The sequence below is a fragment of the Lissotriton helveticus genome, chromosome 11 (assembly GCF_964261635.1).
Source record: "Lissotriton helveticus chromosome 11, aLisHel1.1, whole genome shotgun sequence".
Classification (NCBI taxonomy): domain Eukaryota; kingdom Metazoa; phylum Chordata; class Amphibia; order Caudata; family Salamandridae; genus Lissotriton; species Lissotriton helveticus.
This window is the reverse complement of record NC_136072.1, coordinates 28431695-28448764: the sequence shown is the minus strand read 5'-3', so window position 1 is coordinate 28448764 and position 17070 is coordinate 28431695. Positions and strand designations below refer to the sequence as shown.

Here is a 17070-nt window from a genome sequence, read left to right as displayed (position 1 = left end):
TCACCTCCCTGGAGCCCAGAGTGGGGGGCCGTGCACAGCAGGATGAAGGGGGGCGGCACGAGCAGCTCTGAGTGGGTCGAGGCGTTTTCTGAGCAGGTCACCCGGCTGCAGAAAGAGGAGCGTTGGACCCTAGAGGTGGTGGGCTACTTAGAAGAATTCGAAGCAGGATGGAAAACACACAAGCAAACATCTGCTTTTGCAAGGTGAGTTGGTATAGAGTTGAAGTCGTTGTATCCTGGCCACCTTGGCGCTCTGCCAGGGATCTCCTCCTGATCGTAGTGTGTGATCCTCTGCAACTTGAGTTCATCTCCCAGTGCCTTCACTCTCGAATGCACCAAAACTGTGTAAGTTGTATGTGGTGTGTGGGGGGAGAGGGCATGTTTGACATTGTCTTGAGTGCATGAAGGGGATGAAAGTTAAGTGTAAGTTGGGGTGGTGAACGTGAGAACATACTGGACATTGGAAAGAGCCGTACAATGACAAAGGGTACTTGTGTACGTTGGGGCTGTAGAAATAGCTAAAGATACTACTTTATCAGTTGGGGCAGATGTGGCGCTAGGCTGGAGCAGCCGTCTTCGGAACTACCGAACCTGGGCGCATATTTACAAGCACCTATCGCCACAGGAACGTCAGCTTTTTGTGACGTTCCTTCACGAATAAACCTTTCACCTTATTTACAAGGCAGCGTTAAGCAACTTAATGGCGCCTTTTAAATAAGGCTTCCTTTCACACTACACTTAGCGTGAAAGGAGCATGTGATGAGTCTTCCTGTGGGCGTTCCACCTCATCACCCATTGATGTTGACGCTGCCCCCTATTTACAAATAATAATAATAAGACCAGAGAGAAGCCGGTCTTAACATGGTGAAAAGAGGAGAAATGCTTAATTTCTCCTCGTTTTTGCTGTCAGCACACATAGAAACAGCAAATCGCCACAAATTATTGTTAATGTGCAGGAAGGTGTCCCTTCCTGCACATAATCATTAATAAAAAATGACGAGTTGCAACTTCTATGTCTACTGCACAATGCAGCAGACATAGGAGTTACAATTCAGCATTCTGGTTTGTTTATGTGCAGGAAGGGGCACCTTCCTGCACATAAACAATCATTTCCCTAATGCAGACACCCTTGCACTGTGGTTCCTTCCGTTGGTGCTAGGCAGCTAGATTTAGCGCCAGGGCTAGTGGAAACTCACAAGTGCACTGCATTCTTGTGAATACGGTGCCTCCCTTCCTTTTCAGAATTGCCGGAGCGTGACATTAGCAACGTTGCTTCTACATTCCCTTGTGAATCTACCCCCAGGTTTGAGTCTCAGCGTTGGCTCAACATCCTGTCTGTCTGTGCAAATCATTTCATTTGCCCACGTGGTGCTGGATCAATTTTCAGATTGGGGGTGCGGACATCACTGAATTCATAGAAATTGTGAAAATTCCAAGCACCACACACATAACAGGTGCAGCAAATATATTCACCAGGATAGTGGTAAGGGTGTAGTGTGGAGCTCCAACGTGGCTTCTCCGCTAAGATGGAGGAGCGTTGCATCATTGCTTATCAGCAGTGGAAAAAAAGGAAAAATAAATGTGATAATAGCTTGATGTTGTAATCATTTTATTTTTCCTGCTGAGGCAGCTTTACGGGGCGGGGCTGCTCTGCTCAAAGAGCAGGGGAAGGAGTGGTTACACTCTGTAAGTGCGCATGACACTTTGGCCGGCCTTCTCGGCTGGCCAAACAGCCATGCACACTTAACATGTTCTCCGCCCAGGCTGTATTACGCCCGGGCTGTATTACTGAAAGTTTGAGCTATTGGCGTTGCATTATTGTTTGCAACAGCAATAGCTCAAACTTTTAGTAATGCGAGACCTATTGCATTGCAAATGCTTGTCTACTAAGTAAACGGCATTCACATCTTCATCCTTCCAAAGAACACATTACATTGGTCTGGGTTGACTTATTTATTATAGAATGTCGATGTAATTCTGGTTTTCACGTACTGTTGTATGCCTGGGTCCTCTTTGCGTCTACGCAGGATTGGATGATCCATATGGACAAACGAGGAGGTCGCCAAAGGCACCAAATTTAGTGAACCTGACAACTTCAAAGAAAAACAAAATAATTTACAAAAAAATGAAAATAAAATAATGTTGAGGCCAACTGCATTTGTTCGTTCAGGGCAAGAGGTACTACCAGCTAGAGGAGGACCACCCCACGGCTAATATGATAAGTGACTTACCTGGAGATAAATTGATTTGCCCAAGAAAATACAGTTTCCATCAAGTTGGAGCTAGGTTTAGAATGTGTTTTTTTGTTTCTTAGTTGGGGAGAGCTGCTGAGTGTGAGAATGTGCAGTGGACGGGGGAGTGGTTGCAGGAACAGTAATCGGAGTTTCCTTTTAGTTTGAAAGACGCCAGTGCTTGATTTGTAAAAAGGTTACAATGTGTTTAGTAGGCTGAGTGAGGACCCAGAAGAAAGCCAAGCAGAAGTCCTTTCCCTCCCCACGTTCTAATCACGTCATATCCTGGCAGCAGGCACGCCCCCAGCTGAACCCTCTCATAGATGTCCTGTCTCTACACACTGTTGTATGCACACCGTCTAGGAGGGGAAACGGCTGTCCTTCTTTTATTTCCATTATGGGTGGTGGAAATAGAAGAAGTGCTGCAGGTTTCAATGCCTTGTCAGGGGTAGTACGTGCTATAGAAACATAAATACAGTTACAATTTAAAATTTGCTAACATTCGTGCCAAGAATTTTCAATTCTATTAAGGACAGGAGGCGAGGATTATTCTATCTCATTTCTTTACTGACAAATACAGCAGCCAATAGGAATACAGTAAAGAAATAACACACTACATTTCCCATGAGTACTTAGTGACCATAGAGAGTAGGTATTATAAAAGGAACCATAGAGGACAACACTTCCTCTTTCTTTGTGCAGAACAGTTCAACAATAAAGTTCCAAGAATCCAAACGAGATAAAGAAAAACACGAAGCACAGGCCATCGGGAAGCAGGACGAAGAAACAGAAGTAGAAGATCATCTGCAAAGCATCGAATCCTGCCACATGGAACACGAGGTCAGCAGCTCACTTAGGATCTGAACCTGAAAGGCAAAACAGAGCCGTAACAACCAAAACCCACTAGTCCAAGGAAGCAGAACTAGACAAAAGGGAGGGAAAAAACAAGGCATAGAACAGCATTATTCTTAGAAAATTACAATTACAGTCAGTCAGTGAGAACAACACTATAATGCAGATATAAACAAGAGTGGGATAATCCTCGCCTCCTGTCCTTAATAGAATTGAAAATTCTTGGCATGAATGTTAGCAAATGTTAAATTCTATGGCAGGACGGACGATTATGCTTGTTCAAAGCTTAGCCACCACAACAGAAGCAACATCAACAATAGGCTTGAAATAAAACGTTTTAAATACAGATTCCGAAGACCAATCAGCGGCCTTCATGATATCCTGGAGGCCGACCCCCAAGGAAAATGCCTTAGAAGCCATGGCTCCCCGAGCAGAGTGAGCCCCAAAGACAGAAACGTCAATGCCCGCCTCCAACATGAGCCAGTTTACCCAACGTGCCAAGGTAGTGGGAGTGACAGGCTTAAAAGGCTTCTGTAAAGCTATAAGCAGTTGACCCTGCAAATCATGCAGAAAAGGTGCAGTACTCACCTCGTAATCCTTGATGCATTGAACCACACAAAGCTTCGGATTGTGTGGAAAAGAAGGATAAGACACAGAAGACCTGTTACACTTAGTACGGCGAGATATGGCAAACGAAACACCCTCCGGAGAGAACGTGCGCCCTGCAAGATCCAAAGCACGAACATCCGACATGCACTTGCAGGACAACAGGCATAGCAACATAGTCAACTTGGCAGACAATTGCTTGCGAGAGAGCAAAGTATTAGAAGGCCATGAATTCAAGACCACTGAGACATCCCATAAGGCGACATACTTAGGACAAGGAGGTTTTACCATCCGAATGCCTCTGAGTAATTTGGAAACCAAAGGATGTTCCCCAATAGGTTTATTATCTACAGGAACATGGCCAGCAGAAATTGCAGAACGAAAGTTATTTACAGTCCTGTATGCCAAACCAGAAGAAGCAAGAGATGCGAGAAAATTCAGAACTGAAGGGACATCTGCAGAAGGGGGATCCACTGACAGTTGTGTACACCAATCACTCCATTGTTTCCAAGCTGACGCATAACGTTTGTGTGTGTTGGGGGCCCAAGCTTCACCGATAAATCGGGCAGCGTCTGAAGAAAGGCCTGAGATTTGCCAGTGTCCCCCGAAATCCGCCACGCCACAAGACGGAGATGCCCCGAAAGAATGAGGGGGTGAGGCTCCAGCAGAGGGTCCAGCAACAGGTTCCACTTGCTGGGGAGAAGGAGCGGCGGGGAGCAACTCATCTCCAGAAGAACTGGAAACCACGCCTGAGCTCTCCAAAGACGAGTCGTGAGAATGAGCACCGAAAGAAAGTGCCTCGTGCGGGCCAGAACCCTGGGAATCATCATGAAGGGAGGAAACACATAGCACAGGAGAGGAGGCCAAGACTGGAGAAACGCATCCGTGGCCAGAGCCTCCGGATCCGAACGCCAACTGTAAAACAGGGGAAGCTGTTTGTTCAGGCGAGAGGCAAAGAGGTCAATGTGACATTGTCCCCAAGTCCGGGACAAAGTCCGAAACACACGAGGGTGAAGCCGCCAATCGCTGTAATCCCGCAGATGGCGAGAGTTCCAATCCGCTATACGATTGTCGCGACCAGGAAGGTATTCGGCAATAATCGTGATCTGACGTTGCAGACAAAGATGCCAAAAGTCCTTCGCAATCTCCGCCAGGAGTTTGGATTTGGTGCCCCCGAGCTTGTTGACATATCTCACTGCTGAGATATTGTCCATGCGGAGGAGAATGCAACAGTTCGACGCCTGAGGTGAAAGACAATGGATTGCGAAAGAGCCCGCAAGGAGCTCCAAGCAATTGATGTGAAGGGATAACTCCTCCTGGGACCAACGGCCTCCCGATGTCAGGGAACCGCACCGGGTTCCCCAACCCCAAATACTCGCATCCGATTCGATTACCACATCCGGAGTCTTCCCGAACAGCGCTCGACCATTCCAAGACTCCATGTGGTCCAGCCACCACAACATCTCCCAGCGAGCATCCTCCGATAGAGGAATGAGATCGGGGTAACGAAGGCCCTTCTGAAGATGCCTGATCTTGAGGCGCTAAAGAGCGCGATAGTGTAAGGGGCCCGGGAAGATGGCTTGGATTGAAGAGGACAACAGACCTACAATCCGAGCCACCGACTGCAACAATACCATTTGTTTGGACAACACCAAGCGCAACTCCCGTTTGATCGCTCTGATCTTCTGACCGGGAAGAAGGAGCTGGCAGGCCACCGAATCGATGCGTAACCTGAGAAAATCTATCGACTGAGAGGGCTGAAAGTCTGACTTCAGAGGATGCACAAGAAATCCCAGAGACTGTAAGAGTTCTACGGACCACTGTAAATGAAGTTGCAAAAGGAGAGGGCATTGAGCCATCAAAGGAATGTCGTCGAGGTAGACAATCAAGCGGACCCCACGGGCTCGCAAATATTCCACCACCGGACGCAGCAGCTTTGTGAAGCACCACGGAGCGGAGGAGAGACCGAAAGGGAGGACAGTGTACTCGAACCACTTCCCCAGCCATTGAAACTGGAGGAAGCGATGATGAGGAGCATAGATCGGAACACACAGGTAAGCGTCCTTCAGGTTTAGACGGACCATCCAGTCCCCCTCTTGAAGAAGATCCCGAAGAAGATGGATTCCCTCCATCTTGAAATGACGGTACACCACTCCGCCTTTGAAGTCCTTTAAAATGAGGACCAGACGGGAACCTCCTCCCTTTTTCTCCACAAGAAAAATGTTGCTGACGAAGCCGTCGGGATGACAGGAAGAAGGAATGATGGCCCCTTTCGCCAGCAGAGATTCGATTTCCTCGGAGATGAATGTCTGATCTTGTTGGGAAAAAACATGGGGTAGTGGAAGTCGGTGTTGGAGACTTCGTAAAACTCGAGTTTGTAGCCTTGTACCGTCTCCAACACCCATACATCGCTGGAGAGCTGCTGCCAATTGTGGAGAAAATACTTTAATCTGCCCCCCAAAACAACCTCGGAAGCCAGAATCAAGCTCACCTGAGTTCGAGGAATCAGCACGTCCACCTTGGTTTCCCTCGTAGCCTCCTTTGGAATACTGGCCTCTGCCTTTACGGGAAGGGTAAAACTTGGATTTCCCAGAATTGTAGGTGTCCTAGCCGCCGCCTCTTTGGGACTGACCATCACGTTGGTTTGGTTGAGTGGAACCCCGGCCGGACGAACGTCCCCTACGTCCAGCCCATCCGAAAACCAGGCGGAAGGCCCGACGAAGATTGGCCTGAGCCTTGTCAAGGCCACTGAACGTTGCTACAAAGTTAGTGAGTTCCTTGAGAAAAGGATGGCCAAAAAGCAAGCCCTGAGCCAGGGGGCCAGATTCTGAAGGGGCCAGATCAGTCAATTTGGGGTCTAATTTCATGAGAATTGAGCGACGGCGCTCACATGACAGAGCGCAATTGGCATTGCCTAGCATGCAGATGGCCCTCTGAGACCATCCCACCAGCTCCTCCGGGTCGATGAGAGCGTCAGTATCCTTGGCGCGGTAAGCAAGATCTAAAATCTTCGTGAGGGGGCCAAGAAGGTCTAACATTTTGTCCTGACAGGGCCTCCATGACCTGTCCAGACCCTTTTTCGGATCTTTAGAGTACTTTCTCAAATAGGTCACCATAGTGGGATCTACATCAGGCGTATCCGCCAGCTTATCTGAAAGATCCGGATGGGGGCACTCCGACCCTAAGCGAGCGCGTACATCCTTATCAAAAGGGCGCCGAATATGCGACTGCACATATTCAGCCACCTCAGGGGAGGGAAGCCAGGCGGAAGAATTGGGGTGTACAATATCTGTAGGGTCAAAGGTAAGCAGTTAGGGTTTAGTTGGGGCATCCACAAAGTGCTCCTTACGAGCCTTCTTCTTGGGTGGAGGAACCACAGGATCCCAAGAGGAAGAATCAGTAGATGAATCATTAGTCGAAGGGGAATCCTGTGGCATCATCATAGGTCTTTTTTACTTTTTAGAAGGACGGGAAGTGGTTACATTTTTTTGCCAATTTTGCAAAATCCGCCATGTGTGGATTCTTGGGAGACCTTTTGGAACGTCCAGAATGTGGCAACCAACCTTGCTGAGTGGCATACTCAGACAAGTGCCGTTGGAAAGGGGCAACAGCATGAAATAAAGCCTGTCCCATATATTCGACATCCACGGAGCCTATGGGCGCTTCCCCATCATTGTAATACTCTTCATCCTCATAATAATCTCCCATTGTGCTTTTAAATAAAGGTAATATGCCCACAGGGATGAAGGAAATATAATTGTAACCCAAAGGGCAATGCAGGGGTAGTGTACACCCCAAAGCAAGCCAAGCAAACCATGAAAACCTGTCAAAGTTAAGTGTGGAGGGAGGGCTTGCTTTAACACTCTAGGCAAAGCCTATTCAAAAATGTTACAACCCCCGTCCTATCAGGGAACAGGGGCGTGAGGGGCCTGGCGACCTGGCAGTGGGCATAGGCGGAATAAGCCAATTCAATTAACTCCTTAGGAGAAGCTTGTAAAGCGCTGACAAAAACCGTCAAGAATGCTCCTGAGGGGGAGGAGCCTAGCCAGCAACCGCGATGGCCGCCTGAGCCCTCGGCTCCGCCGACCCTTCCGCTTCCCTCCCGTACCGCTTCTTCTCCTGCTTGCTAATCTGTAACTATGCTGCGGTATTGGGTTCGGGAAGCGACGCTGTTTCCAGCGATGTGCTCCCCGTCGGTTTTCCTGCGATGAAAGTGACGGGACGCCCTGTTATCCTGTTGGTGCTCGAGGAAGGGGACCGGTCCTTTGTTCTCGGCTGCGCCCGGCCGGACGACAACAACATCGGCCATTGACGGCAGGGCGGCATCGGCTGGCGAGACGCGGCGGCGGTTCTGGGTCTTCTGCTGCGGCGCTACAATATCCCATTTAATCTCCACGCTTTCAAGGTTCCATCGCTGGCGCTGCAACAATTGTATCCCTCTCCCCTGATGATTCCGTGAGTCTTCTTATTGTCGAGCGGAGTGGTGGGGGCCATTTTGGGCGAAGTGAATCGCGCCTGCATTGGAGAGCTGCTCTTTGCCGTGAGCATCTGTTCTGGCTAGCATTGTGTTGCCATCATACGCGCGCTGGAATAGAGGGTGCTGCCATGGTCCCCACGCCCTGGCTGTGCTTGTCGGGGAGCCGACTTGACGACCGACTGCCTGGAAGTGACTCCGGCGATCGGGGCCGGGGGTTGCCTCACGTCTGCGAGCCCCATGTGCAGGGGACGGCAGTATCATCCTTTTACGAGGCGCCCTTGAATATCGGCGACGTTTTGTGTGCTCTGGCCGACTTGCACGATGCTCTGTGTTACAACGCCCGTGATCTGGAGGGCCGATTGGATGTCATTTTGCCCCCACTCTCCTCGCCTTGCCGAGCTGGCGCTCGCGAGCGGACCGTTCTGCCACACCCTGGGCCCGACTGCTACAGGCCGCCGCTTCAGAGATGCGAGGAGGTGCTGAGGGTGAGGGAACCATACAACATCGCGACTCTGCCGGTCACGGCAATGGTGGTTGTTCTGCGCCCTGCGCTTGTACAGATGCTGGGAGATCGCCTTTGGAAGCCATCTTTGATACCTCTGTTGGGGTCTGTTTGCGAGACTGACACTCTTATCCTGGGTATGTTGCCTGCGTTTGGATTGACTCACTTTGGTGGACTGCTGCTGTGGACTTGCCTGTGCTGTGCCTTTCTGGATCACATTGCCCTGAATCGGATGGCCGTAGGTGGATGGTGCCGTGTTTTGCTGTGGTCCTTCTGGCTGCCTCCACTGCTCCGTGGGGCTACTTCGCTACAGTACTTCATTGGCACACTGGATCGCAAGGGACAAGGTTGACTCTGTTTTTCCCCTTCTTACTTATCGATGATGGATGGACGGGGGAGCTGGACGTTGGTTATGTTTCATTAGGGGTCGGGGGTGGGGTGGCCGATACTATTCTTGCTGGCTGTTTTGGGTACTTATGGATGGCCCTCCTCCGGTAATATATGCCTCCTTTTTCTTTCTGTTCTTTTCTTTCTTCTTCATTTCGGGTACTCTTTTTGGGGCGACAGACACATTGCAAGGGGGGGGGTAGGCCGTAGCCTTTGCATGCATGTAGGGTGGGGGGATCTTATTTCGTTCTTTTTGGTTTCTATGGGCCTTTATTTCTTTTTTTTTTTTATAACCCTTTGTCTTTCCCCTTTTTCTTTGGGTCACTGGTGTTAGTTGTAAGGGGGTGGGTAGCAACTGGCGCACGATGCGTTCTGCGATTGTTAATCCTTATGTACTGTTTTGGTGCCGCCATTTTGACGATGTCTTCATGCTCGCTGGATTCTTGCTGTGAGTTGCCCGCTTCAATTTTGCTGATCTGTCTGGTCCTTGATCCTTTCTAGTCTTTCCAGCTTACTATTCTTTATTTACAAGCAAAAAAAGGAAAACCTTTAACAATGAACCTTCCCCTTCTCCTGCTTCCCGGTAGTACATGTCTTCCGGTGTGATTCGAATCGACTGTAATTTGTTTGGAATACTGCTGCGATGCCATATTGTGTGCTGATGTGCTCCAAAACGTTGTTGAGGCCGGCCGGATGGTTGTAGGCCCGTATTTGTTTCTGACATTGTGCAATAAAGGTTTTTAAAAAAAAAAAAAAAAAAAAAAAAGCTGGCAAGGAAGGGAAGGTGGGCCCCGGTGTACATCTCTAGGTTACTTGACATGTTTGATCTTTTCATCAAGTGTTCACACATCACAACCATTTTAATATTTCATATATTTTTAATGTGTCGTTTTACAGGAGTAACGTGTTCAATTTTGAAAGATAATAATCAACTTAAATGTTGTAATTATCGCCCTCTGTTATTTGTTTTAACAATTGGTTCTTCTTTTTTTTGTTTTGGCTCGCTTCTCGATGCGTGAACCACAAGGCGGTCATCGAGGTTATGTCTCTCGCGATGTGACGACTGTAAATATAAAATAAACACAATATCAATTAGTGGTTTTCAAGGGACTTTGGTATAAAAACAATTTTCAGCTTAAGTTTAATATAATATTTTTTAAATTCCAGTTTCGTTGTATTTACTTTCTTATCGCACGTTGACCTTGCTTTAAAGCACCGCATTTCATTTGTAGTGGCGCTTAATTCAATAAACGCGATTTAAAAAAAAAAAAAAAAAAAAAAAAAAAGAATGCTCCTGAGAGAAACACTCGGCGCGCGCTATCACCGTCAACCGCTAGGGCAGAATGACAGATGACACCGTGCATGCGCGACAAGCGTGCCGGTCGAAAATGAAAGACGCGCGTCTCCCAGCCCCGTCTCCCACTCCACAAGAGGACAAACAGGCGCGGAAAACGCAAGCCTGCAACCGGGGGGTGAACACAAGCCCCCGCAGCAACGCCGAAGCGAGCGGCGAAATTAACCGGCAATGCAAGTCAAAAGGCAAATATCAACAGCGCAAAGCACATGAACAAAGCGCATCAACAATACACAACAATTGAAGCACAAGAGCAAAGTAGAGGTAAAAGTGCACTTAACTGGCTGCGGAGCAGCAAAGAAAGAGGAAGTGTTGTCCTCTATGGTTCCTTTTATAATGCCTACTCTCTATGGTCACTAAGTACTCATGGGAAATGTAGTGTGTTATTTCTTTACTGTATTCCTATTGGCTGTTGTATTTGTCAGTAAAGAAATGAGATAGCATAATCGGAGCCTCCGTCCTGCCATAGAATTCAACAAATGGTTGAGGCAGAAAGAACAAGATTCTAGTGGCGCTACCAGAGAAAGACCGGTACATGTATCGTGGGTCGACTGAAGGTGGGCAGCGGGGTCCAGGAGGAGGGAGCAGTCCTCTCCCTCCTGCTACCAAACACAATCCACAGCTCTGCGCAGTAAAGGGTTAAAGGTGGAGTAAAATCCAATAGTAAATAACATTCTGTATATGGAAAACAGGCAAATATTAAAAAATCAGCAACGCAATATTCATTTTGGAGGCACCCAATAGGGAAGAGGTTAATTCAGAATATAACAAGACAATGAGTATGCGTAACGGATGTATGACATTACAACGCATACTTTTACCACGCATACTTTTACAACGCGGTTTTTACCACGCATACCATTACAACGCATAGCGCTTAGAGGTGCTGGATAGTGGTAAGTATATTTTTCTATTCCAACTCCAGTCCCCGTGGACACTAGGGAAGGTGTTGGATAGAAAATTAAACTTATTCCCTATCCTAGAGCGCCCCCCAGCGCAATGCGTTGTAATGGTATGCGTGGTAATGCCTGCGTTGTAATGGTAGTGCGTTGTAAAAGTTTCGTTGTAAACGTTGTATACCATGCGTAACATGAGCCCTCTATGTACCTTATCCAGCCATAACAAATTAACCACTAACCTTGGGTTCCTCAGCAGCGCTTCAGAGCCATGTCAGGGGTAACACACCCTATAGAGATGCAAGAATAATACAATACAGTAAATTGACTGTGGCTACTGCATGATTCTCTGTACCAGGTTTTACACTGGTTACACAACATGTTCATGATTGCCTTTGTGATATTCTAAATAAGGTATCAAAAAGAGATCACTACCTGTGGACAGGAGCTCCTTGGCATTCATTTAACCACCCAGTGCAGCCTGGGAGTTGTAGTTCTGGCTCATCTCAAGTGAACCAATAACAATGAAAACTTTCATAATAATGCCTTGTATAAGAAGCAGTTCAGATGGTAAATTATATCAATGTGACATATGATGTGAAGTGAGCTAGTGAGTTTAGGGATAACATAAAAAAAATAAAGAATGGAGTAGCTTTATTTAAAATAGCCAGACCACGTTGCCCCTCTCTTATGATGTAAAAATGTTATTATTGTTTTTTAGGTTCCACTGCTCAGAGTGTGGACGCCAGTGGCCTTCAAACCACGTGTTCATCCTCTTCGGCATGAAATGCGGCTTCCCCGAAAGAAGGAGGTGCCTGGTAAAAATGCGCATATTCAAGCAACGGTGCAATAGATGTCTGATATTCAACGAGCCTCATTTTTCAAGCGAAAATATCAGAAGGGCGCTTGGAAACCTGCTGAGAGCAATTCGCAAGAAGTGCTATGGAGAGTGGGTCCTTTGGGGACCACGTGCTCTGCAACACGAAGTGCCCACGACGGGCCGTCACAGGAGCGACCTCTGTGAGGCCTGTGAGGCAGACCTCTGTCCACTGAGGGGGGGATGGTCTGTAGTTACAACCTCTCTAGTGCACGCGAGGGACTCAGCACGCCCCCTCTTGTGGGGCCTCCTTGCGGTTATAGTGTGTATTTTGGCTGTGTTTCTTTACCAGAAGATTACGGTGAAACCTGAAGTGAAACCTGAAACCAACTGGGAAAAGTTTGTTAGAATGATCAACAATATTTTTAACAAATCGAGATGACGTCATCACTAGGGTGGCCCTGTATTTGCTGCTTGTAAAATCACTGTAGTATCCCAGCGTTCACTTTTCATAATGTGCTGTATTGTATGTGCATGTGTATAGCGCTTTATACCCTCGGCGGTGCGTGATGACCAGAGGGGTGCTGGTATCATGTCATGTGTAGCTTTACCTGAGCACGGAGCGAAAGGATTGGGACACAGTCACCCGTACACATATTGTGGCGCTTGGACAACCTGCAAACATGTATGAGTGACTTAAATATTACAATGTTGAAGAACGGTTTGAAGAAAATGGAAGAAAGCGGATGGGTAAAGTCCTCGAATTAAGATTAATTGGAGTAAATGCACGTGGATGCAAGTCTTAAAGTTGGACCTGTTTGCTCAGCACACCCGGTGCACTCTGGATCCTTCTGGGTGCTTCCGTGTCAGGAGTCTAAGCGCTATCTGAGAACTAGAGCCATGGAGCCCCGGCTCTTGAATGAGCAGGCTTCAAGGAGCTGGAGTGGGGGGGTCCTCTGACTGTCGAATGGACGAGGGTGACTCCCGGTCTCTTCAATGTAATATGTGTAATTATATCTTTACAGCCTTTATTTCAATCTCCCCTTAAGTTAAGATGTCATTATACTATAATGTGTTCATATTTTCAAACTTTATCAGTTTCAAGTATCTTTAATACACAGATAATAAATTAAATGTACAAAACAGAACGAACAACCTTTGCCCCCCCTCCCGTTAGGCACAATTTACATCAACAACAGCATCATATGGGCATCAACAGCATCTGGAGTGATAAGATATAAAGTTTGATTTCATCTATAATCCTTATTAGTTGTCTGTTTTACCCCTTTCAGACTCTCTTTGTCCATGTAATTCATGCAGATGCAGTTCATACTCCAATAATGGAAATGTTTTCAGCCTCATCACGCATATCCATTACACCTGAAATCCATACTAGTTCCATATAATTTATCAGAAGTTCAAAATTCATCATGTAAATAATTCCAGCTGACACATGTTTCGCAACATCGAGTTGCTTTTTCAAGGTAGGATTTGTCAATGCGTTCCCCCATTTTAGAAGTTACATGAGTTGTTTAAGTTTAAAATTAAAGTTTATTTGGTAAAGTATTCAAATACAGTAGAATGAAACAAAAAATATACAGTAAATATGAAATGAGTAATGTTAAAAATAGGAAAAGAGAAGAAAAGGCCAAAAGAGAGAAAGGAGGAAAGAAGAGAAAGATCAATCATATACCATCAAAGAAAACAAAACAATGATATTCCAGTATTATTACTAACTAAATATAAGAATTGGCAGATAGGATACTATATAATAACAAGTATAAATACATTCACAAAGGTTAAGGTACTTCTTCAATATATGGGGAATATACACATGTCTTGGCAGAAAAAATTTAAGACATTTGTTATGGGTAATCACAGAAGATCCCTTTTAACAGTGTAATTGGATGTACATATGTTCTATCTAGTCTGTGATTGTAGCATACTCCAGACCACCATGCTTGAAATGATACAGATGATGCATCTTTCCAGGATTTAGTAATCTGTTGGAAGGCTACAGCAAGAAGCAAGTCAACTATAGAAAAGTCACCAGATTGAGATGACCAATCCTCTGAAAGGCTTCCCAGGAAAATATTAAGTAAAGAAAATGGGACTTGTGTACGGGAAATTGCATTTATCTCTAGGCAAATTCGTATCCAGAAGTTATGAATAGAGGGACACTCAAATAACATTCACTTGAGATCTGCTTAAGTAGTGGTACATGACTAACAGGTAGTTGGAGTGTTTGGGGTCTATTCTATGTAGTTTAGCAGGTATAATTAGTAGCCAATTATAAACGAAAAATAAAGTTTGAGTTGTATTTGCTGATCTAGAGGATTTCCTTATATTATTCCATACTGGAATTGAAAAAGAGTTTTAAGTCATATTCCCAATGACATTCTACCTCTGTGTTATCTTGAGTGTCTGAAGACATTGACTATTTGTAAATTTGAGATGCAGAAGGAGAATTACATAAAATCAACTTTATATTAGGTGTAGGGGAGCTAGGCAGGCTATTAGGGAGAAGTTGATTATAAGAGGATTGAACTGCAAAGATTAAAGATAAGTATTTAGTTTGGAAAAGCGGGTTTGAGCCATCGAAAATGGAATACAAACATCATCTTGAAAAAGTTGATAAGTCCATCTAAGTCCTTTAGCAAGCTGCTTTTTCCAGAAAATTGATTTATTATGGATCTTAATATGCTTATTATACCAAATTGAAGAATTCAATTTTAACACTTTGATAAGAAATAAAAATAGAATGGAAAACTTTACAGGCATTTTTAAAAACTAGGAAAAGACACTGATAAGGGTTTTTGAGAAAAGGAAAGATATTCCTCACAAGAGAAAGGATGAATAAAAGGTTTTTCAACATCAACCCATCAACCCATAAGGAATAGGTTGTAGAATTATTGTCAGGTAACAAAAAGGAAGAATGTTTAAGGAAGAAAGCTGTATAGTAAGAATGAAAATCCGTAAAGTTAACATCACCCATGTGTTTAGGTCTTTTGAGTTTACAAAGAGACATTCTAGCCCTTTTATTGTGCCATAAAAACTTTGATAAAATATTATCTATTTTCTTATATTGTACGTTAGAAATATTTATAGGAATATTAGCTAAATAAAACAATATTATAGGAACTAAGATTATTTTTACAGCATCTAAATGGCCCCCACCATGATAAAAATAAAGTGCGCCATTGAGATGTAGACAAAAGTAATGTTGAATGTAATTCCTTCAGATTTAAATTAACAGTTTCTTTAATAGAAGAAGTGAACCATAGTCCAAGATATTTTATTTTATTAGAGTTCCAGTGGAAAGAAGAAGATAGAAAATCAGCATGGAAACACAATTTATCTAAGGGAACATTTTCACATTTACAAGTATTTAGTTTATATCCTGAGACTAGAGCAAAGTTATCTACTTCTGTCAAAAAAGCAGGTGGAGAGGTCTGTGGATGTGAAATAAAAAGTAAAATGCCATTCTCACAAACGGAAAGTTTAAATTTCTTGTCACAATAAGAAATACATTTAATATGTGAATTCATCTGATTTTTTATTAAAAAAGGGTTCTAGAGCAAGAATAAACGACAAGGGTGATAGAGGGCAACCTTGTCTGACACCTCTATATAGGGTGAACAATAAAGAAATTAGTCCGTTAGCTAAAATAGAAGATTTAGGGAAAGAACATTAAAAAGACACATAATTACTAAATTAAGAACCAAAGCCAAACCAAGAAAGTGACCAAATAACTCTAGCACAAGCTTTTCAGCATCTAAAGAAACCGCAGCCAAAGAATATTTATATTATTTGGATTTACTTAGCATGTTAAATAAATAATCTAGTATTACCTGATATATGTCTACCTTTTACAAAACCACACTGTTCGTTCCTAATTAAGTGGAAAGAATCCAATCGTGAGAGCAAGTATTTTCGCAAAGATATTACAGTCTAGATGGATTAATGAAATAGGCCTGTAGTTTTTGCACAATGTGTGGTCCTTGTTCTCTTTAGGAAGAAGACATACTAAAGCATCTTGAAATGACCCACTAGAATTCTGAGAAGATATAAAGTAAAGAAATAGTTGATGCAATTTACAAATAAGAAATAAAAAAAATAAAAAATGTAAAACTCAATAGTTCCCTTTTTTACTAATTTTAATAGCAGTAAGTATATCATTAGTCTGAATATTAGCATACACAGGGGAAAAATGCACATCAGGAGAAGAAGGGGAAATGGTAGAGAATATATATTAAATGATATCTTTTTGATAGGAAGAGACTCAGGAGTAAAAAGAGATTTCGAAATAATGGGAAACTTCTGAAAGGATATCTTCATTTTTATGAAAAATGAGATTAGTAGAGGTTTGAAGAGATTCAACCCTGGTACGTTCTTTTTTAATCTTTAGGTAATTAGCAAGGAGTTTCCCTCCCTTATTTTGACCACCATAATATTTAGCAATAGATTTAAGTAAATACGAATTAGTTATTTCTGTAGAAAGTTTAGAAAAAGCAAATTTAGCCTTAATGAGTTCCTCAAGACAAGTTTTAGATTTTGGTAGAGTAAAAAGCATAGTTGTTTAATACGTACATTAATTGATTGGATATTATTAAAAGAAGACTTCTTTTCATGGGCTATAAAGGAAATAATGAAATCTCTAGAGGCAGCTTGAAAGGCGTCCTAAACAATCTGAGGAGAACTACCCGAAGAACAAGTTTAGCGCTGGAAAGTATAGTAGGGGGGCATGTATAACCCATGCCCTGTGAATATTGGGTCAGTCCTCTTAGTGTGGCTAAACCCTGGCAGAACCAGACAAACATTGGGGCAGATTTATGTTGGGGTTGCGCCACGTTTACGCCGCCGTTGCGTGACGCAATGGCGCGGAAACGTGGCGCATCCCTGCGACCTATTTACAACGTGACGCATCTAGGCAGATGCGTCACGTTGTA

General features: G+C 44.4%; 1 long non-coding RNA gene across 1 annotated transcript; it reads left to right on the top strand.

Moving 5' to 3' along the window:
• Positions 1-1157: 1157 nt before the first annotated feature.
• LOC144791270 (uncharacterized) lies at positions 1158-13381 on the top strand. Its single transcript, XR_013602345.1, has 2 exons — positions 1158-1453; positions 12026-13381. It is a non-coding gene; the product is annotated as an uncharacterized LOC144791270 (long non-coding RNA).
• The last annotated feature ends 3689 nt before the right edge of the window (positions 13382-17070 follow it).